Genomic DNA, 26,338 nt, shown 5'->3' with positions numbered 1-26,338 from the left:
CCTCCTCTGCCTCCCACACCTTCCTGTCCACTGGTTCCTCCCTCCCTCTCTTCCTGCTTCCTTTCCATTGCTCAACATTGTGGCTGGTTGTTTTATTTTGGCATGTTTAAACAAAGTTGACACAAGTGATGCTTAGAATAAGTATTACAATGCAATGTGCGGACTGAAAACAGAGAGTGGGGAAGAGAAATCAGCATTTGAACGAACAAGGGTAAGGTGTATACATTCCAAAATAACATTATAACAACAAGCTAGTGAGTGGTTAAATGTTCTTGTTACTAGGCCTAATGACTGAGCTCAACCACTAGGTCCCACATTATAAAAGAAAAGAGTCTACGCCTGTAGGCTGTCTTTTTGTCTCTACACATATCAAGTGGTAGATGTATGCCCCCATAGATGTACACACATATATTCCTATAAATAAATGCAATATTTTAAAAGATAAAGGTATCACAGTGAAAAGGGCTGGATGGCCAATTAAAAATATGGACTACCAAAGCACTGGCCACAATACTGACCATATATATTTGATCTATAGGACCCATGTGATGGAAAGAACAAACTCCCTCAAGTGCTAGGACATCCTCTACACACAGGACATGGCTCAAATGCATGTGCTTGCACAAACCCGACAGACTAAATTCAACAAAAATCATTTTATTATTTTAAAATAATTTCATACTTGATCATATATATTTCCCTCCCCAAACTCATCCCAGATCCTTTCCTGTACCCACCCAACTTCATATTCTCTCTCTTTGCCAGGAGCCAAAGCCAACTAGTGAAACCAAAGCCATTTAGTGGAGCCAAGGCCACTTAGTGGAAAGTTAACAACAGCTGCACTATGACCTAGGGTCATGGGTGATAGATTTACATGAGAACATCTGCTCATTAGGCTTGAAGCATCCTTGAGATATCTTAAGGAAACATTCTTGCGGTATCTTGCAGGTGCAGTATCTCGAACCATAAACCACTTTGCTATCTTCTGCAGTAATAAACTATCCTTCTCCCTATAAAACTGTGTAAAAATTTGAAACAAACGAGGCCTTGATCAGACAAACTGTTTTGGTCTCCATTCTTCGAGTCTCTTGTTCCCACCCCATTCATTTCACCCTTCATTAGGAACCTGTTGAACCCCCGCTGGCCTGGGCATGTCTTAAAATAAAACAAACACCACAGAGTACTTTTCATGCTACCCAACTACTCTTGAGGATGCAACCTGCCTTGGAGTATGACTGATATAAACTGACTGTCACTCTACTGATGAAAACTGATTTTCCCCATTTCCCAGGAGGCATCAATTGCAAACATTTTCTTGGTTAGGAGTTGCACAGTGTGTGAACATCTACTTCTCTGGGTTTGAATTTTGTCAAGCACTAACTTTTGCAGGTTTTGTGCATGCTGTAACAGTCTCTGTGAGTTCATAAATGCAAGAAAAAATATTTTTTAAAAAACATGCTAGGAAGTACCCAAAGCCTGTAGCTTACAATTTACTCATCCAAATTCTGTAGTGCTCACAGTTCTAGCAGTGGACTGAAGAAGAGTTTACTCTTGTCCATGTGGGCTCAAGTAATGTCTTTGCCAAGGACATTTTTTTATTTTTTTTACACACCAGATACATAGTTCAAACACACAAACACTCCAAGGAAGGTTTGCTTCTCTTCAGTCATATTTCATCATGATGTCTACCCTTGGCCACTTTACCAAATCCACTTCAAACCTCCACACACACACCTCTTCTTAAACATTACTAAAAATAATAATACACAAATCTCTCATTTGGCCCGAGTCATTCATCTTATTGATCTTATTCCTGAGAATTATGACATTATAATAGACTGGTGACCTCACAATGGTACTATTGTGACATCATAATTGTACTATGACATCACAATGGTAATATTCTCTAGTCATAACGGCATAACGACATCACAATGGTACTATTGGGATATCAGAAACAGATTGTGACAACACAATGCTACTAATGTGATTTTGCAAGAGAATTTTGACAACACAATGGTTCTAGTGGGACATCACAATCTCATAGTGACATCTCACTGGTTTTATTGTGACATCACTGGAGAATTATGACATAACAATTGAATGGTTATATCACAATAGGACTGTTGTGACATCACTATTGTATTATGATGTCACAATGTAAAACTGTCAAGTCATAACGGCATGATGATATCACAATGATACTATTAGGATGTCACAACAGCTTTGTGACATCACCATGCTACTATTGTGAAATCGCAAGGGAATTATGACGTCACAATTTTTCTGCCAGTACGTCACAGTCATATTGTGAAATCACAATGGTAATAATGTGAAAGTATTAGAGATTTATCCTATTGCAATTGAATTAGCACGTCACAATGGTAGTATTGTAACATCACAATTGTCTAATGACATCACAATTGTACTATTCTGTAGTCACAATGCCATTATAACATCACAGTGGTACACTTAGGATATCACAATGTCATTGTTGACATCACTATGCTACTATCACTAGAGGATTATTATATCATAATGGTACTAGTGGGACATCACAAATGTATTGTGACATCACAATGGTTCGATCCTTACATCACTCTAGAACTATGACATTATTATTGACTTGTGCCATCACAAGGTACTTTGACATCACAATGGTACCATTCTCTAGTCACAATGGCATTCTGATAGGAAGAAGGTGCTAGTGGGATATCACACAGTTATTGTAACATCACCATGCTACTATTATGATATAGCAAGGCTATTATGACATCTCAGTGGTACTAGTATGATGTCACAATCTGATTGTGACATCACAATCGTTCGAGTGTGACATGACCAGAGAATTATGACATCACAATGGAATTGTGACATCGCAATACTACTATTATGACATCAGAAGTGAATTATGACATCACAACTGTACTAGTAGGACTTCCCCAAAGTACTGTGACATCACAAAGTTACCAATAAGACATCACAATCATATTGTGACATCACAGTGGACCAACTGGGACAGCAATAGAGTATTAGGACATTACAATTGAATTGTGACATCACAGTGGTCTAACTGTGACATCACAATTGTACTACGTCATCACAATGGTACTCTTCTTTAGCCAGAGTAGGATTACGACATCAAAATGGTCCTCTCTTCTACATCACAATAGTACTATTGTGACAACACTACTGTGTTATGATATCCCAGTTTACAATTGTCTAGTCATAATGGCATCATGACATCACAATGGTACTAGTAGGATGTCACAAAGTTTGGGATATCACGTTGCTACTATTGGGACATCAAAAGGGTATTATGACATGAATATTTTACAAGTAGGTCATGATCTTTTGTAAAAGCACAATTTTGTGTTTGTCGCAGTCCTAGAGAATTATGTCATTACCCTTGACTTGAGACATCACAATGGTACGATTATGACAGCACAATGCTACTACTGTAACATCGGAAGGGTTTTATAAAATAACAAGGGCACTAGTATGACATCACAATCCCATCATGACATCCAAATGGTTCGATTTTGACATCTGTAGAGCATTATGACATTACATTTTAATTGTGACATCATAATCATAGTATAGTGATATCACAAATATATTATGACATCACAGTGGTACTATGCTCTATTCACAATGGCATGATGACTTCACAATGGTACGATTCTAACATCACCAAGACATTGTGCCTTCACAAATGTACTATGGTGACATCGCAAGTGTATTATGACATCACAACGGGACTAGTAGAACATCACAATCATTTTGTGACATCACAACGGTATGATTGGGACATCACTAGAGAACTATGACATTTCAATTGAATTGTGACCTCACAATGATACTATTGTGACTTCAAAGATGTACTACGACCACACAATGGAACTATTCTCTAGTCAAAATTGCATCAGGACAACACAATGGTGCAATTAGGATATCACAAAGATGTTGTGACATCAGGATGCTACTATTGTAACATCACAAGGGTATTATGACAAAACAATGGTCCTTGTAGGACATCATGTTCCTATTGTGACATCATTTTGGTGTGACTCTGACATCCCTAGAGAATTATGATATTACAAACATATTGTGACTTCCCAATGGTACTGTTGTGACATCTAAATTGTACTATGACATAACAACGGTGCCATTCTGTAGTCACAGTGATATTATGACAACACAGTGGCACTCTTACTATAAAACAATCTTACTATCTGGACATCGAAGTGTATTATGACCTAACAATGGTACTATTAGGACATCCCAATCGTACTGTGACATCACAAGGGTTCAATTGTGACAACAATAGTGAATTATGGTATTGTCATTGACCTCTGCTATCCCAATGGTATCATAGTGACATAACAATTGTACAATGACACCACAAGGGTAATATTCTCTAGTCACAATGGCATTATGACAACAATGGTACTATTAGGATATCACAAATACATTATGACATCGCAATGTTATATTGTGACATAGCAAGTGTATTATGACATCACAATGGTACTACTAGGCTACCACAAAGAGATTGTGCCTTCTCTATCCTACCACAACAGAGAATTATGACATTATAATAGACTGGTGACCTCACAATGGTATTATTGTGACATCATAATTGTACTATGACATCACAATGGTAATATTCTCTAGTCATAAAGGCATAACGACATCACAATGGTACTATTGGGATATCAGAAACAGATTGTGACAACACAAATCTACTAATGTGATTTTGCAAGAGAATTTTGACAACACAATGGTTCTAGTCGGACATCACAATCTCATAGTGACATCTCACTGGTTTTATTGTGACATTGCTGGACAGCGATGTCACAACAATTGAATGGTTATATCACAATAGGACTGTTGGGACATCACAATTGGATTATGATGTCACAATGTAAAACTGTCAAGTCATAATGGCATTATGATATCACAATGATACTATTAGAATGTCACAACAGCATTGTGACATCACCATGCTACGATTGTGAAATCGCAAGGGAATTATGATGTCACAATTTTTCTACCAGTACATCAAAGTCGTATTGTGAAATCACAATGGTAATGTGAAAGTATTAGAGATTTATTTTATTACAATTGAATTATGATATCACAATGGTAGTATTGTGACATAACAATTGTCTAGTGACATCACAATTGTACTATTTTGTAGTCACAATGGCATTATAACATCACAGTGGTACACTTAGGATATCATAATGACATTGTGACATCACTATGCTACAATCAAAAGAGGATTATTATATCATAATGGTACTAGTGGGACATCACAAATGTATTGTGACATCACAATGGTTCGATCCTTACATCACTCTAGAACTATGACATTATTATTGAATTGTGATATCACAAGGTACTTTGACATCACAATGGTACCATGCTCTAGTCACAATGGCATTCTGATAGGAAGAAGGTGCTAGTGGGATATCACACAGTTATTGTAACATCACCATGCTACTATTATGATATAGCAAGGCTATTATGACATCTCAGTGGTACTAGTAGGATGTCACAATCTTATTGTGACATCACAATCGTTCGAGTGTGACATGACCAGAGAATTATGACATCACAATGGAATTGTGACATCACAATACAACTATTATGACATCAGAAGTGAATTATGACATCACAACTGTACTAATAGGACTTCACCATAATACTGTGATATCACAAAGTTACTAGTAAGACATCATAATCATATTGTGACATCACAGTGGAACGACTGTGACAGCAGTAGCGAATTAGGACATTACAATTGAATTGTGACATCACAGTGGTCCAACTTTGACATCACAATTGTACTACATTATCACAATGGTACTCTTCTTTAGCCAGAGTAGGATTACGACATCAAAATGGTCCTCTCTTCTACATCACAATAGTACTATTGTGACATCACTATTGTATTATGATATCCCAGTGTACATTTGTCTATTCATAATGGCATCATGACATCACAATGGTACTAGTAGGATGTCACAAAGGTATTGGGATATCACGTTGCTACTATTGGGACATCACAAGTGTATGATGACATGAAAATGTTACAAGTAGGTCATCATGATCTTTTGTGATAGCACAATTTTGTGTTTGTCGCAATCCTAGAGAATTATGTCATTACCATTGACTCGAGACATCACAATGGTACGATTATGACAGCACAATGCTACTACTGTAACATCGGAAGGGTTTTACAAAACAATAAGGGCACTAGTATGACATCACAATCCCATCATGACATATCACAGATGTATTATGACATCACAGTGGTACTATGCTCTATTCGCAATGGCATGATGACTTCACAATGGTATGATTCAAACATCACCAAGACATTGTGCCTTCACAAAGTTACTATGGTGACATCGCAAGTGTATTATGACATCACAATCGTGCGAGTGTGACATGACCAGAGAATTGTGACATCGCAATACTACTATTATGACATCAGAAGTGAATTATGACATCAAAACTGTACTCTTAGGACTTCCCCAAAATACTGTGACATCACATAGTTACTAGTAGGACATCACAATCATATTGTGACATCACAGTGGACCGACTGTGACAGCAATAGAGAATTAGGACATTACAATTGAATTGTGACATTGCAGTGGTAGTATTCTTAAGTCAGAGTTAGGATTATGACATCACAATTGTACTATTAGGATAACACAAATGTACTGGGACATCACAATGCTACTATTGGTACATCACAAGGGTATTATGACATAACAATGGTACAAGTAGGACATCATGATCTATTTTGACAGCACAATTTTGTGTTTGTGACAATACTAGAGAATTATGACATTACCATTGCCTTGAGACTTCACAGCGGTCCTATTAGGACATCACAATGCTACTCTTGTGACATTAGAAGGGTGTTATGAGATAACAATTGTAGTAGTATGACATCACAAACCCATTGTGATGTCCCAATACCTTTGTGATATACTTATAGTGCCATTTTGATGTCATAATGCCATTAGGAGTAGAAAAGGGTACGATTGTAAGATTGTTATGTCATAATACTACCACTGTGATGTCATAATCCAACTGTAATATCATAATATGATTCTCATATTCTACTAGTACCTTTGTGGTGCCATAATTTCTTAGCAATGTCACAATTGTAGCACTGTAATGTAGCAAAATTTTTTTTGATATCCGAATTGTACCATTTGAAATCATAATGCCATTCTGACTACAGAACAGTACCACTATGTTGTCATAGTATAATAGTGATGTCACAATCATACCATTTTGATATTGCAATAAAATTGTAATGTCATAATAACACCATTGTGATGTCAGAGATCAATGATAATGTCATAACAATCTAAACATTGTGATGTCACAATTCGATTGTGATGTCCTGCTAGTACCATTGTTATGTAATAATACACTTATGATGTCACAATACTAATATTGCGATGTCAAAATGTCTTTGTTTTATACTAATAGTACCATTGTGATGTCATAATAACATTGTGACTAGAAATTAGGACAATTGTTATGTCATAGGACAATTTTGATGTCACAGTAGTACCATTGTGATGTCTCAATAAGATTGTAATGTCATAATTATCTAGGGATGTCACAATCACACCATTATGATGTCACAATATGAAGGTGATGTCCTAATAGTACCATTTTTATGTCATAATACACTTGTGATGTCCCAATAGTAGCATCCTGAGGTCACAATATCTTTGTGATATCCTAATAGTACGATTGTGTTGTCATGCAATTGTCACTAGAGAATAGTTCCATTGTGATGTCATAGTACAATTGTGAAGTCACAATAGTATCATCGTGATGTAACAATTCAATTGAAATATCATAATTCTCTAGTGATGTCACAAACATACCATTGTGATGTCACAATGTGATTGTGATGTCCTACTAGTACCATTGTGATGTCAAAATACACTTGCGATGTCTCCATAGTACCTTTGTGAAGTCACAGTATCTTTGTGATGTCTCAATTGTACCATTGTGAAGTCATAATGCCATTGTGATTAGAGCATAGTAACATTGTGATGTCATAGTACATTTGTGATATCACAACACTATGATTATGATGTCACATTTAAAATGTAATGTCATAATATTCTAGTGATGTCAAAATCGATCCATTTATCACGTTGGGATTGTGATGTCATCTTAGTACCACTGTTATTTCATAAAACCCTTCCGATGTCATAGTAGTAGCATTGTGATGTCATAATAGTACCATCGTGATGTCTCAAGTCAATGGTAATGTCATAATTCTCTAGTATTGTCACAAACACAAAATTGTGCTTTCACAATAGATCGTGATGACCTACTTGTACCACTGTCATGTCATAATACAATTGTGATGTCCCAATAGTAGCATTGTGATGTCCCAATACCTTTGTGACATCCTAGTAGTGCCATTGGGATGTCGTAATGCCATTATGACTAGACAATTGTACATTGTGATATCACAATACAATTGTAAACAGTCCTATTGTGAAGTAACCATTCAATTGTAATGTCATAATTCTCCAGGGATGTTACAATAAAACCAGTGTGATGTCACAATGAGATTGTGATATCCTACTAGAACCATTGTGATGTCACAATTATGTTTTTGTTATCCCAATAGTATCATTGTGATATCACAATGCCATTATGACTACAGAATAGTACCACTGTGATATCAAAGTACAATTTTGATGTCACAATACTACCATTTTCATGTCACAAGGCAATTGAAATGTCATAATTCCCTAGAAATGTCACAATCACTCCATTGTGGTCCCAATAGTACCTTTCTCATATCAGAATTCCATTGTGAATAGAGAATAGTACATTTTAACATCATAACACAATTATAATGTCATGGCTACTATTGTGATGTAACCATTCAATTGTAATGTCATAATTCTCCATTGATTTCACAACAAAACCAGTTTGATGTCACAATGTGATTGTGATGTCCTTTTGGTATAGTTGTGATGTCATAAATACCTTATTCTGATGTCAAAATGTGTTTGTGATTTACCGATTGTAATCTTGTGACGTCACAAGTCAATTGTAATGTCCTACTTCTCTACTAAGCTCAAAATTACTCAATTGTGAGTTCATAATACGATTCTGATATTCTACTCTTACCTTTGTGATATCGTAATTCCCTTGCGATGTCACAATAGCAGCACTGTAATGTCACAATATTTTGTGATATCAGAATTGTACCATTTGAAGTCATAATGCCATTCTGATTACAGAATAGTACCATTGTGATGTCATAGTACAATTGCGATGTCACAATCATACCATTGTGATATCGCAATTCAATTGTAAAGTCATAATTTTGTAGTAAAGTCACATTCGAACCATTGTGAAGTCACTATACCCTTCTGAGGTCCTACTAGTAACATTGTGATGTCATAATACACTTCCGATATCACAATTTTAGCATTGTGTCATGTCATCACAATGTGTTTTTGTTATCCTAATAGTACCACTGTGATGTCATAATACCATTCTGACTAGGGAATAGTATCATTGTGGTATCAAAGTACTATTGTGATGTCACAATACTACCATTTTCATGTCACAAGTCAATTGAAATGTCATATTTCCCTAGGAATGTCACAATCATTCATCCCAATAGTACCTTTCTCATATCAGAATGCCATTGTGAATAGAGAATAGTACACTGTAATATCATAATACAATTATGATGTCATGGTTACTATTTTGAAGGAACCATTCAATTGTAATGTCATAATTCTCCAGGGATGTCACAATAAAACCAGTGTGATATCACAATGAGATTGTTGTGTCCTACTGGTATTTGTGATGTCATAATTCCCTTGCAATGTCACAATTGTAGCATTGTGATGTCACAATATGTTTGTGATATACCAATAGTACCATTGTGATGTCACATGTCAATTGTAATGTCATAATTCTCTACGAAGCTCAAAATTATTCAATTGTGGCTTTCCTTTCTTATCGCCTGTCATATTTGGATTTTACTGTGATGTGACTGAAATGTTGCCTGTGATGTTTAGTCTCTCTTGCGATGGTTGAATTTTCACCCGAAATGTATGACCTTTTTCATGTAAAGATTCAAATTTGACCTCAAATTGTTGAATTTTGGCCTGCAAAGACTGAATTTTCTTGTGCCATAGCTGAAATTTTCCCTTTACCAGTTCAAGTTTCACCTTGGATGGTTAAAGATTTCTTGCAAAGGTAATTTTTGCACCCTTGATAGTTGAAGTTACCTTTGAGGTGGCTGAAATTTCACCTGCAATGGTAGAAGTTTCCATTGTGATGGTTGAAGTTTTTCCTCTAAGTTTGAAAGCACAACTATGTAGGCTGAATAATCGATTGTGATGGTTGAACATTAAAGGGAGATGACTGAAATGTCACCTGTGATGTTTGAGGTCTCTCTTGCGATGGTTGAAATGTCACCTTCAGGTGGTTGACCTTTTACCTGTGAAGGGTGAAGTTTTGCCTGATATGGTTGAAATTTCGCCTGCAAAGCATGAACTTTCCTGAGCCATTGCTGAAATTTTGCCTGTAATGGATGGTGATTCACTTGGTGTGGTTGAATTTTTTTCCTGCAGAGTTCAAAATTGCACTTTCAATAGTTGAAGCTTCTTTGAGGTTGGACATCACAATCGTATTGTAACATGTCATTTTTGATTGTCATATCACTAGAGAATTATGACATTCCAATTTAATTGTGACATCACAATGGTACTCTTGTGGCCCCAAAAATGTATAATGACATCACAATTGCACTATTCTCTAGTCACAACGGCATTATGACATCACAATGATACTAATAGGGTATCTCAAAGACATTGTGACATCACAATTCTACTATTCTGACATCACATGGATTTTATGACATCACAATGATACTGGTAGGACATCATAATTGTATTGTGACATCAAAATTTTGACATTCACAGTGACTTGAGACATAACAAAGGTACTATATTGTGGTATCAATTCTACTATGACATCACAATGGTACTATTCTCTTGTCATAATGTCATTATGATATCACAATGGTATTATTAGGACATCACAAAGACATTGTGACTACACAAAGCTACTAATATGACATCATAATCATATTATGACATCACTAGAGAATTATGACATTTCAATTGACTTGTGACATCATAAAGATACACTTGTGACAAGAAAATTGTACTATGACATCACAATGGTACTATTATCTAATCACAATGGCATTATGACATGTCAATAGTACTATTAGGACATCAAAAAGACATTGTGACTATACAAAGCTACTATTGTGATATCACAAGGATATTCTTAGATCACAAAGGTACTAGGAGGACATCACAATCATATTGTGAAATCACTAGAGAATTATGACATTTCAGTTGAATTGTGTCATCACAATGGAACCATTGTGACATCACATGGTACTAACCTGACAACACAATTATACTATGAAATCACAATGGTACTAGAAGGACATCACAACCATAGTATTATGATATTTCAATTGAATTGTACTATTGTGATTTCACAATTGTACTATGACATCACGTTGGTACTATAGCATTATGACATCTCAATGGTACTAGTAAGATATCACAAAGACATTGTGACATAATAATTTTACAATTGTGGCATCACAAGTGTATTATGACATGAAAACGGTACTAGTAGGATATCACAATCTTATTGGGACTTCACAATGGTATGATTTTGACATCACTAGAGAATTATGACATTACAGTTGACTTGTGACCTCAGAATGCTACAATTGATCAAAATTGTACTATGACATCTCAATGGAACTATTGTCTAGTCACAGTGGCATTTTGACATCACAACGGTACCATGAGGATATCACAAACACATTGTGACATCACAATGCTACTATTGTGATATCATAATTGTACTATGACATAACAATGGTACTAGTAGGACATTACAATCTAATTATGACATCAACATGGTTCAATCATGACATCACTAGAGAAGTATAACATCACTATGGTACAATTGTGACCACATAATTGTACTTTGAAATTGCAATGTTACTATGCTCTAGTTACAATGGCATTATGACTTCAAAATGATGCATTGTGACTTCAAAATGATACAATTCGGACATCAGAAAGACATTGTGACATTAAACTATTGTGACATCGCAAGTATATTATGATATCACAATGATACTAGTATTATATCACAAGATTGTGTAATTAAGAGAGTATTATGACATTACCACTGACTTGAGACATAACAATGGTACTATTGTGACATCACAATTGAGCTATGACCTCACAATGGTACTATTCTCTAGTCAAAATGGCATTATGCCTTCACAATGGTACTATTAGGATATCACAAATACATTGTGACTACCCAAAGCTACTATTGTGCCATGACAAGGATATTATGACATCACAATGGTACTAGACATCATTCGAGAATTATGACATTTCAATTGGACTGTGACATCACAATGGTACTCTTGTGACATCATAATTGTAGTTTGTACTATAAATGGTAGGTTAGGTACTATTCTCTAGTCACAATGCCATTATGACATCTCAACGGTACTAGTAGGATATCGCAAAGATATTGTGATATCATAATGTTACTATTGTGGCATCGCAAGTGCATTATGACATGACAATGGTACTAGCAGGAGATCAGAGTCATATTGTGACATCACAATGTTTCAGTTGTAACTTCACCAGAGAATTATGTCATTACAATTGAATTGTCACATCACAATGGTACTCTTGTGACATCACAATTGTACTATGACATCACAATGATACTATTCTATAGTCACAATGGCATTATGACATCTCAAAGATACTAGTACGATATCACAAAGTCATTGTAACATCACAATTTTACTATGTGTATTATAACATGATAATGGTTCTAACAGGAGATCCCAATCACATTGTGACACCACAATGGCTCCTTTGTGACTTCACTAGAGAATCATTACATTAGGATTGAATTGTCCCATCACAATGGTACTATTGTGACACTCTAAGGAACTATTCACTAGTCACAATGGCATTATGAAATCACAATGGTACTGTTAGGATATCACAAAGACAGTGTGACATCACAATGCTACTATTGTGACATCGCTAGAGTATCAAGATATAACAATGGTACTAGTGGGACATTACAATCTTATCGTGACATCTAAATGGTTCGATAATGACATCACTAGAGAATTATGACATTACAGTTGACTTTAGACATCACAATGGTATTATTGCGACATTACAATTATACTATGACATCACAATGGTACTATTGTCTTGTCACAATGGTATTATGACACCTCAATGGTAATATTAGGACATCACAAAGACAATATGATTTTAGAAAGCTACTACTGTGAAATTGCATTGCAATTATTACATAAAAATGGTACTAGGAGAGCATCATGATCTTATTGTGATATCACAATTCACTGATTTTGACATTACTAGAGAATTATAATATAACAATTGACTTGTGAAATCACAATGGTACTCTTGTAACATCCGAATTGTACTATGACATCACAATGATACTATTCTCTAGTCACAATGGCATTATGACATCACAATGGTACTAGTAGGATATCACAAAGACATTGTGACATCACAAAGCTACTATTGTGACATTGCAAGTATATTATGACATCACAATGATACACAATTTTGTGATTGTTACATTACTAGAGTATTATGACATTACCATTGACTTGAGACATCACAATGGTACTATTGTGACATCACAATTTTACTATGACATAACAATGGTAATATTCTCTAGTCACAATGGAATTATGACATCAAATGGTACTATAAGGATATCACAAAGACATTGTGACATCACAATGCTACTATTGTGATATTGCAAGTGTATTATGCCATCACAGTGGTACTCGTAGGACATCACAATCGTATTGTGACATCACAATGGTAGTACTGTGAAATGACAGTTCAAATATGATATCACAATGGTACTATTCTCTTGTCACAATGGCATTATGACATCACAATGGTACTATTAGGATATCACAAAACATTCTGACACCACAACTGTACTAGTAGGACATCACAATTTTATTGTGACAATACAATGGTTGCATTGTGACATCACAGTTGTATTATAACATTACAATGGTATTAGTCTCCTGTCACATGGCCTTATGACATCACATTGTTACGATTGTGACATCACAATTATTTATGAAATCACAATGGTACTACTAGGACATCACAATCGTATTACAAAATCACAGTGGTATTAATTGGATATCACAATTGTATTGTGACATCATAATGGTTCAACTGTGACATCACTAGTGAATTATGGCATTACAAATGAATTGTGACATCAAATGTTACTATTGTGACATCACAATTGTACTATGATGTAACAATGTCATTATGATATCAGTGAAAGATATTTTGACATCACAATGCTACTATTGTGAAATCCCAAGAGAATTGTGATATCACTATGGTACAATTGTAAAATCACAATTGTAATATGACCTCACAATTGTACATTTCTCTAGTCAAAATGGCATTCTGATATTACAATGGTACTATTATGATATCACAGAGACATTGTGACATCACAAATGTAAACTAGTAGGACATGACAATCGTATTTGAAATCAGAATGGTACGATTGTGACATCACAATATTATGATATTACAATTCTTATTACAATTCTACCAAGATATCACTATAGTAATGTGACATCACAATGCTACTAGTAGCACATTACAATTGAATTGTGACTTCACAATGGTTCTATTAGGATATCACAAAGCAATTTTGACATCTCAATACATTATTTTGACATCGCAAGGGATTCATGACATCACAATGGTAGTGGGAGAACATCACAATCATATTGTGACATCACAAAGGTGCAATTTTAACGTCACAGTTTTACTATGACCTCACAGTACTATACCCGAAATCACAGGGGTATTGTGACATCACAATGTTAGGTGATTGTGACATCAGAAGGGTCAATTTTGACATCACTAGAGTTATGACATAACAATTGAATTGTGATATCACAATGGTACAATTGTGACATCAAAATTGTACTATGTCATCACAATTGTACTATTCTCTACTCACAATGGCAATATGACATCACAAAGGTACTATTATGAAAGCACAAGGATATTGGGACATTACAATGCTGCCACCCTAACCCTTTAACTGTACTTGAAAGGTATCACCATCTTATCGTGACATCTTAATGGTTCGCTTGTGACATCACTAGAAAATTATGATATTACAATTTATTTTTGACACCAGAATGGTATAATAGTGACATCACAATTGTCTTGTGCCATCATAATGGTACTATTGTGACATCACAATGGTACAACCATGACATCACAATTGTACTCTCTAGTTACAATGGCATTATGATACCATAATGGTACTATTGATATTACAAAGACATTGCGACACCACAATGCTACTATTGTGAAATCACAAGGGAATTATGACAACACAACAGTAGTAGTACAAAATCACAATCGTATTGTGACATCACAAGCGTACTAATAGGACATGACAATTGTGTGTGTTATCACAATTATTGAATTGTGACATCACAATTTTATGATGAAATCACAATGGCACTATCAAGACATCACAATGACATTTTGATATCACAGTGTTACTAGTAGGACATCACAATAGTATTGTGACATCACAATGGTTGGATTGTGACATCACTAGAGAATTATTATATTATAATTGAATTGTGACACCACAATGGTACTACTGTCAAATTACAATTGTACTATGATATCACAATGGTACTATCCTGTAGTCACAATATCATTATGACATCACAATGGTACTATTAGGATATCACAAAGACATTCTGATATCACAATGCTACTATTTTGACATTGCAAGGAAATTATGACATCACAATGGTAGTAGAAGAACACCACAATTATATCGTACTATTTACATCAAAATTTAATTATGAAATCACAATGCTACTAACAAGCCATCACAATGGAAATTTGATATCACAATGGTACTAATAGGACATCACAATTGTATTGTTACATCACAATTTTTCAATCGAGAATTCACTAGAGAATTATGACATTACCGTTCAATTGGTATATCTCAATGGTGCTATTGTGACATCATAATTGTTCTGGGACATCGCATTTGTACTATTCCCTACTCACAATGGCATTATGACATTGCTATGGTACTGTTATGATATCACAAAGACATTGTGAGTTCACAATGCTACTGTGACATCACAAGGGAATTCTGACATCACAATGGAATTCTGACATCACAATGGTACCAGTAGGACATCACTAATGTATTGTGAGATCACAATGTTTTTATTGGGCCATCAGAAGGGAATTATTAAGTTACAATTTAATTATGACATCACAAGTGTTCTGGTAGGGCATCACAATCATTTTGTGACATCAGAAAAGTTCGATTGTGAAAACACTAGATAAATTTGACATTACAATTGAATTGTGACATCACAATGGTACTATTGTGATGTGACATTTGTACTACGATATCACTATGTACTATTCTCTGATCACAATGGCATTATCACATCCCAATGGTACTATTAGAATATCACAAATATATTGTGACATCACAATGCTACTATGGTGACACAGCAAGTAAATTAACAATCTAACACTCGTATTGTGATGTCATAATGATACGATTATGAAATCACAATTTTATTATGACATCAAAAGTGAAGTAACAAGGCATCACAATGGTATTGTGACATAACAATATTACTAGTAGGACATCACAATTTCATTGTGACATCACAGTGTTTCCATTGTACCATCACTAGAGAATTATGACATTACAATTAAAATCTGACATCAAATGGTAGAATTGTGATAGCACAATTGTACATCATAATGGTACTATTGTGAGATCACTATGGCCTATTTTGATATCACAATTGAATTATGACATTAAAATGGAATTTTGACATCACAATTATGATATATTCATTATGGACATATGACACCATAATGGTCCTATGATATCATAATGGAATAATGACATCATAATTGTATTTAACATCATGATGTAATCATGAAATCTCAATGTAGTTATCCCATCATAATGAAATTAGGACATCATAATGCTATTATCACCTCACATTGGTATTAAGACATTGTAATGTTAAAATTTCCTTATAATGGTATTATGCAATTCTTCTTTTCTCAAGATATCCTAATGGATTCTATGACACTACAATGGTGTTATGACATCACTATGGAATTATTTTGTCATAATCGTGTTGTGACAGCACAATGCAATTATGACATCAAAATGGTCTTTTGACATCTTAATTTTCTCATGATATCCCAGCGGTATTATATCGTCATTATGGTATTCTGTTTTCCTAATTATATTATGACATTAGAAGAGTAAAATATCATCACAATTCAATTATGACATCATAATGGTATTATGGCATTATAATGGAATTAGGACACTATAAAGTTATTGACATCTTTCTTCTCTCATGATAACCTTATGGATTCTTTGATATCACAAGGATACTATGACATCACAATTCTATGATTCTTCATGGTATTATGACATCATAACAGAGTTATGACAGCATAATGGAATTATGAAATTACTATGGTATTATGATTTCATAAAGGGATTATAACATCACAATGGTATTAAGACATCATAATGGTATTATGACAGAACAATGGTATTATCACATCACTATGGTATTATGTTTTCATAATGATATTATGAGATCATGATGGAATTAGGATATGACATCCCAGTACAGTTATGACATCCTGATGGATTCTCTGACCTCAAAGTAGAATTATGACATTATAATGCAATTATGACATCACAATGATCATATGACATCACAATAAATTATGACATCCTAAAGTTATCATTTCATTATAATGATTCTATGACATCTTTATTCTCCCATTATAACCATATGGTGTCCATGATATCACAAGGATATTGTGACATCACTGTTGCATTATTTCTTCATGGTATTATGACATCGCCTTGAAATTATGACATCACAATGGAATTATTACAGCACACTGGTACATCACAATGGAAAGATGACATCATGATGTTATGATATCTAAAAGGAATTTTGACATCACAGTATAAATATAAATTCATAATGGAATAATGACATCATAATCGACTTATGACACTGTAATCATATGATGACATCGTCATGCTATTTTGATATCTTATGGAAATATGACATCAAGAGGTATGACTTTATATTAGAATTATAACATCATAATAGAGTAACATTATCACAGTGGAATTATAACTTCATAATAGAATTATGACATCTTAATGGAAGTATGACATTACAATGGAATTTTGACATCAAAATGTTACTATGTATTCATTATGGAATTATGAAACTATAATGGTAGTATGATATCATAAGGGAATTATGACATCATAGTGGTATTATGACATATGAATGGAATTTTGACATCATAATGGGATGTCTTCACAATGGAGTTATGAAGTTATCATTTCATTATAATGATATTATGACATCTGTATTCTCTCATGATAACCTTATGGATTCTATGATATCACAAGTCTATTATGACTTCACAATTCCATTATTTCTTTGTGGTATTATGACATCTAGGAATTAGGACAGCATAATGGGATTATGATGTCATAATGGAATAATGACATCACAATGGAATTTTGGCATCAGAAAGGAATTATGACATTTTTATGGAATTATGAAACTGTACAATGGTATTATGATTTCATAAAAGGATTATGACTTCACTATGGAATTATGTTATATCATCATAATGGAATAATCATATCAGAATGGAAATATGGCATCATAATAGAATATGAATTCATAAAGGGATTATGTCATCACTATGGAATTATGACATCACTATCATATTATGATACCATAATGGTATCATGACATCATGATGGAATTAGGACATGACTTTCTCCTGAGTTGCTAAATACACAGAGACTGGATATTTCACATGCAGATTTTACCTAAGAGTTTTCATAATTTCATAATTATTATTGTATTGAAAGAGAAGGAGCCTTTTATTGGACTTAAAGTGCAAAATGTTGGTATAATGTTCTTTTGGAACCTTACCCTTGTTCATTCAAATGCTGATTTCTCTCCCCCAACTACCTGGGTTCAATCCCAACATTGCATTGTGATGTTTATTCTAAGTATCACCTATATCAAGTTTGTGTAAACATGGCACCATTTGTTCTCCAATTTGTCAATTAAAACAACCAGCCACAATGCTGGGCCATGTAGAGGATAGGGTGGACATCCTGGTTCAGGGTGGGAGGAGAGGAAGGAGTAGGAGGGAGAAGGGAGGAGCCAAAGGAGAGGAGGAGGAGAAGTGGCAGGAGCAGAAGCTGGGACAGAGAGGCTGGAGGAGAGGTCTTGGAAACCACGTGCAGAAATGAACTGGACCTAAGATATCACTAAAAGCAAATATAATGGGTGAAATCTGAATGGTAGGAACTATGCGGGCTTGGAGGTTTAGGATGGAGTAATTATTGCCCAGCATTGTGTTCTAGGTTAACAAAATAAATCAAAGTCTCCGTGAGGTGATTTTGGTTAAAAAGCTGTTTGGGACTAACAGCAGCTTTACTAAAGGATAAATAAATAGTAAATATTAATAAAGTGATACAACAAATGTGCTATACAACTGAACAGAGTTCTAAAATAATACAAAGGGCCAATAAATACTTTTAGAAAGTGTTCAAAATTCCTAGTCATAACTCTGGTTTTAAGTTTGGTTTGATCACCTTGGCAAAACAGGCAGTTCAGAAGTGTTAGAAGTAGCCCAAGCTTTCCCACTTCTATTTTTGGTACTATTGGCAGAGTATAAATCTAGTAAAGAGAAGAAAAATGTATTGGACACTTACTTTTGTCAATTAAACACAGAAAGATCAACAAGAGGCATTCAAATGCAGGTTAACTTACCTGAAGTGTGCAATAATCTTGATGGCTGGACAAATGATCCTATGTTGTTTTTTTTTTTTTTAATGACTCTTATATCCCAATGAAGAATTAAAAAATATGACTTTAGAGAATTAGTTCTTAAATAGGGATATGCACCGAAATTCCTCATGGACCTTTCTCAAAATGCCTACACCATTACCAAAGCCTTCCTACTGAATATTTTGGTTAAGATCAAGAACATAATTTAATAGTCACACAAGTGATTCTGATGTACATACATATCACAGCACATCAATTCTTAGAATGAGCAATAAACCAAAGTTGGTTCTACAATCAACAATTGTTTGTACTCTGAAGCTTCCATAAAAAATACAAACCTCCTAGAAAGCTCTCAATCAAGAACTTAGAAGCAATCCACCTTCCAAGCAATACCTCAGATCCTGAACCCCAAGCAATTTAAAATACACACAAGCCACGTACTGGCTCTGGGTAAGCAAGTTTTAGAAGATCCAGCTTCTCCACAGAATTCAGAAAAAAATGAGCCACTCCATTGCTTAACCCTCAACTCTCAGTTTTAATAAAGACCCTGCCAGAAAGACTGTAACAACCATGAGCTCAAGCTTTAATTCAACCAGTACTTAAAAGAACCAATCTTTTGTACTGTAACATTTAGAGCCTTTTTTTCCAAAACCAACATTTTCAAGATTACAACTTTCTAATTATATCATATACATTTATGAATCATTTCAAACATAATTATCCAGGAATAAAAAATGATTAGGGCAACCAAAATTTATACTTACCTGTCTCTTCCTTTCCTGACAATCTTTACTTCAAAATAATAAATCCCACAGGCTGCTGGTATCAGATGCGTGGCTTGAACAGATGCTTCAACATTGAGAGTTTTACAATGATCTACATGTGAAATGGGAAAAACAAAGGACAGATGTGATTTTCTAGTGAAAATCTTAAACAATTCAAGAAAATAAGACTCTTAGGTGAAATTTAATTTCTGTTCTCATCATTTCAAGTAACTGAAGAAGTGACAAAACATTTAATATTACAATGAATTGAATGTGCAAAATAACTGCAGCTAGCAAAAAAAAAAAAAAAAAAAAAAAACTCTTCGCACTATCTCTTGGTTGTATTAAGAGTTCAGAATCTAGCCAGGCGTTGGTAGCTAGACAAAAAACACTTTGCACTATCTCTTGGTTGTATTAAGAGTTCAGAATCTAGCCAGGTGTTTATGGCACAAACATTTAATCCCAGCACTGGGGAGGCAGAGGCAGGCAGATCTCCGTGAGTTAGAGGCTAACCTGGTCTACAGAGTAAGTTCCAGGAAAGCCAAGGCTACACAGAAAACTCTCATCTAAAAAAGTTTTCAAGAAAAAAAGGTCAGAAGCTAAGGAAGGTCGTCCCTGATTAAGATGGTCAAAACTTTCTCAGAAAAGCCAACAGGATAGAAATCGGAAAGGGAGAAAAAAAAGGAACAGGACAAGAGCCTACTACAGAGGACCTCTGCCTTTACCCTGCAGGGCATCGAGGCAGATGCTGAGACTCATAGCCAAACTTTGGGCAGAATCCAGGGAGTCTAATGAAGGAAGGGGGAGAGAGAAAGACCTGGAGAGGACAGGAGCGCCACAAGGAGAGCAACATAACCAAAAAATCTGGGCAAAGGAGTCAATTCTGAGAATGATATTCCAACTAAAGACCAGGCATGGAGATAACCTAGTACACCTGCACAGATTTAGCCCATGGAAACTCAGTCTCCAAGTGAGTTCCCTAATAATGGGAAAAGGAAATGTCTCTGACATGAAATCAGTGGCTGGCTCTGGAGTCGCTTTACCAGGCCACAGAGGAAGACATTGCAGCCACTCCTGATGAAACCTGATAGGCTACAGTCAGATGGAAGGGGAGGGGGACCTCTTCTATCAGTGGACATGGGGAGGGCTATGAGAAGAGTTGAAGGAGAGAGAGTGGAATTGGTAGGGGATGAATGAGGAGGCTACAGCTGGGATACAAATTAATAAACTGTAATTAATAATAAAAAAATTCAGACTCTGACCACAATGAGTATGGGCAGTGGCTGTTAATTTTTTAAAGATATTTTAAAAAGATTCTTTTCATGTGTGAGTGAATGAATGCCTGCATGTATGTATACCACCTCTGTGCCTGTTGCCTAAAGGTCAGAAGAACATGTTTGATCCCTTGGAACTGCAGTTATTATAGGCCATTGTGAGGTTGTCTTGTCAGTGCTGGATATCGAACCCAAATCCGCTACAGGAACTAATGAATCATCTCTCCATTTCATAAACTAGAGAAATTTAAGGCTATAATTTTCAGCTATTCTGGATTGGAAGCACATGAGAAAATGATCTTAATTGTATCGGATCTAAATCTGCATTTAATTTGTAACATTCTTATACATTCTTTTGCAAAACAGACAACTTTTTAAACTGGGGATATTTGTATGATGGCATACTATTAAATAAACTACATTAATACGCAAATCTCATCAAAAATTTATAATTCTGTTATTTGATATATTCTTATCATTTGTGAATAAAGATTAATCCACAAATTTTTGGTTTGGTTGTTTCTGGTTTTTTTTTTTTGTTTTGTTTTTTGTTTTGTTTTGTTTTGTTTTGTTTTGTATTGTTTTGTTTTGTTTTAAGACAGGGTTTCTCTTTGGAGCCTTGGCTGTCCTGGATTCACTTTGTAGACCAGGCTGGCCTCAAACCCAGAGATCCACTTGCCGCTGCCACCTCCAGTGCTGGGATTACAGGTGGTGGCACTGTGCCTGGCTTGTTCCATAATTCTTGAGTCAATAACAGTCTATTGAGAAGTACAGCTCCGTATTTTTCTCTTAAGAAATGAGATACCATAATACTACTGGTAATATTATAGAGGCCCTGATGAGTAGAGCTTTTAACCTTTCTTTTTTTTCAAAAATTATTTTTATATTAATTACAGCTTTTTTTCACTTTATGTCCCAGCTGTAGTCCCCTCCCTTACTCCCTCCCAATCTTCTCCTCCCTCCCATTGACTGTTCTTCCAGAGGAAGAGTTTTCAATTTCCATCAACCACATGGCAGCTCACAACTATCTGCAAATCCAAGATCTGTCAACATCACACAGGCATACATGCAGGAAAAACACCAACAATAACAACAACGAAAAGGCGAGTATGTATCAGAGGACAACACCCTGGACTCAGTTCTTCCCTTCTACTGTGGGTTCTAAGCACTGAACTCAATTTCTCTGACTTGCAATGAGCCATTTCACAAGTTTACCATGAAAACATTTTTATAAAGAAAAAAGCAAGACTCAGCCCTAAGACCACAGAGAGCCAATGAAGTCAGCTAGTAAGACAAAACTGGCCATTTGTGGTGGCGCACACCAGTAGGATTTGCTGAAGGAGGCAGAGGCAGGAGGATCACGAGTTCGAGGCCAGCCTGGGCTACACAGTTTGGGTGAGGGCGGAGCCAAGATGTCAACTAGCACACACAGTTTCTGAGCTGTGGAAGAGCTAACCGTCTGAGTTGGTGAGTGGAAGGACCTCTAACCCAGGAAAACAACGACCTCCTTCATCCTCAGCACAGCGGACTCATCTTTCTCAGCACAGAACTAACTGCCTGGGGTCTGCAGCTGCTGAGTCGGAGCTCCAAGCCCTTTAGCCGCAAATGACAACAGTACCTGTCTCGGAGTCCCAGCCGCGTGGCAAGCTGCACCATCCTCCCAGAGCCCTAGTCTGCTAGACGCCATACTAGCTCCACAGGATCGCGATCACTGACGCTGCAGCAAGACCTCATAACCTGGCAGTGACAGCAGCATGGAGCTGGCGGAGCACATCAAAGAAGCAGGGCCAAACCAGAGAGCAGAGATCCCAGATACCCCGATCTCTGCCAAGTGACCTGCCTGTAAGTGAGTGCAACCTTGAGACTCTGCAGTTCCCCAGATCCTGGGTCCTTCTAAAACAAAAGCCAGGCATCGAACCTCCTCCCACCCATATACCCACTTTGGGAAACAGAGGGGCACTTGGGATATTGAAGTTCCTGCTCTGTGGGTCTAATTGAGGAGTTAAGGCAGTTAATGCCAGAAATTGCGCTGCGATCATCACTAGCGCCTGCGACATATACAGTGCAGAGCCTCTCCCACACACTAAAGGATTCAACATTGGCCATCACTCTGTCCCTCGAGACACTCGTCCACGCACACTTACACACATACACACACACACACAAACATACACACACACACATACTTGCATTTGCCTAAATTTGTTCCAAATTGGTAAACTCATGCTAAATCCATGCAAATTAAAATCCTATACATGTTTTCATTACACAAAATATCCAAAAATTCGTAACACTCTTAAATATATTAAGAGCCTTTGTTAATTACGTTCTTGTAAAACATTTTAGAAAGCTCTGTAAATGTGAAAATGTAAATGACTTGATTCATTATTAAATTTAAAAGTCACAGAGGGGATGAAGTTGTAGCTCAGTGGTAGAGCATTGCCTAACACATACAATGCTCTAGGTCAGTTCAACCTTTACACAACTATGACCCTTTAATACAGTTCCTCAGGTTGCGGTGACACCCCAATCATGGGCTTTTTACTCCCACTTTAAGCACTCGATCTTAGACCCACAGTCTAGATTTTTGCAACTACCTGCAACAATTCCACCTCAGAAATACTAAAGCCTAACCAGGCCTGTCCTACAACAGAATATATTCCTTAAATATGACTTAGCTCACTTGCATTTAAATATGGGAATGATGCTAGCAGAATCAACATGTCACTTGGTCTATAACACAGCTTTTCTCAATACTCTGACAAATGTTAAAAGCTTAGCAATATGGAAAGCCCTTAAACAGAAAGATCTGATATTTTAACAGAAGTATATCCCTAAAGTGCACAGTATGCCACTATGTTAAGCCATTAGGGCAACAAGGCAAGGGACACAGGTTAGAGGTGTTAAGAAGGTTTCCTATGTGAGTTCAGATTCACCCATTCACTTCCAGGACATATGTCCAGCAGTTTGGGAAGTTAGCAGAATCAGAACTGGCATTAGAAAATTAGCCCACAATTCCATAGAATATGACTTTTATTAACTAGAGTTCAAAATATAGTTTGCTTTTCTTAGACTTCATTAATTCAAAAGTTACTGAGGTCAATATTTCTCCCCTTCCCTGAGGATATTTCAAATATGTTATGCAATGAAGATTATTTTATCAAGTTGGGTAGAGGTTTACATCTACAATCTCAGCACTTGGGAATTAGAAGCAGAAAATTAGGAATTCAAAGTTGCTTTCAGCTACACATAGTGACTTCAAGGACAGCCTGGGCTACATGCGTCCCTATCACAGTGGTTCACAACCTTCCTAATTCTGAGACCCTTTAACAGAGTTCCTCATGTTGTGTTGAACCCCAACCATAAAATTATTTCATTGCTTTTTCATAACCGTATTTCTGTAACATTTATGAATCATAATATAAATATACAGGTAATCTAATATATGACTCCTGTGAAAGACTCATTTGACCCCCAAAGGGGTTGTGAATCACAGTTTCAGAGCTGCTGTCCCATCAAAAAGTACAAAGGAGAAAGGTGAGTGGAGAGGACAAAGGAAACGAGAAAGGGTGTAAAGTTCCTAGATTATATTGTGAAGCTGGGCCTGGTAATGTTGACCTGTCACCTAGCTACTTAGTGTACTGAAGGAGGCAGCTTGCAAAACCAAAGACTACATAGGCAACTTATATAGACCCTGTCTCAAAAAATTAAAACAGGCTAGGAAAATAGCACAGCAGTAAGCCATTTAGCCAGAATGCATTGAAATGCTACTTAAAAAATAAAAATCACATTCTGCATTCTACCCTGGATTTTTTGCCTGTCTCCTAAATGATTTTTAAAATTTGTGTTTGTTACAGTTCTCGGTATTATAAAGTTCTATGGTTTGCCTAAGACTCAATGCCATGTATCCAAAACTACAGTACCACAAGCACACAAGATATTTTACTGTCTGAAAATACCCTCTATGCTTAGTCTATTTGATCCCATTCCTTGGACAACCACACTTTTTCACTACCTCTCCTCTTTTACCCTTTCTACTTAGTCCTTTTAGACAGGTTGACTTCACTTAGGAATACAGAGTTCAAATTCGACATGTCTGCATGACCTAATGGCTCACTTCATTAGTCATTGATCATATTCCATTACATCAAACTTCTTGGGTCTCTTGA

Source organism: Meriones unguiculatus, chromosome X (genome assembly GCF_030254825.1).
Source record: "Meriones unguiculatus strain TT.TT164.6M chromosome X, Bangor_MerUng_6.1, whole genome shotgun sequence".
Classification (NCBI taxonomy): Eukaryota; Metazoa; Chordata; class Mammalia; order Rodentia; family Muridae; genus Meriones; species Meriones unguiculatus.
The sequence above is the reverse complement of the archived record's forward strand: the minus strand, read 5'-3'. Positions refer to the sequence as shown.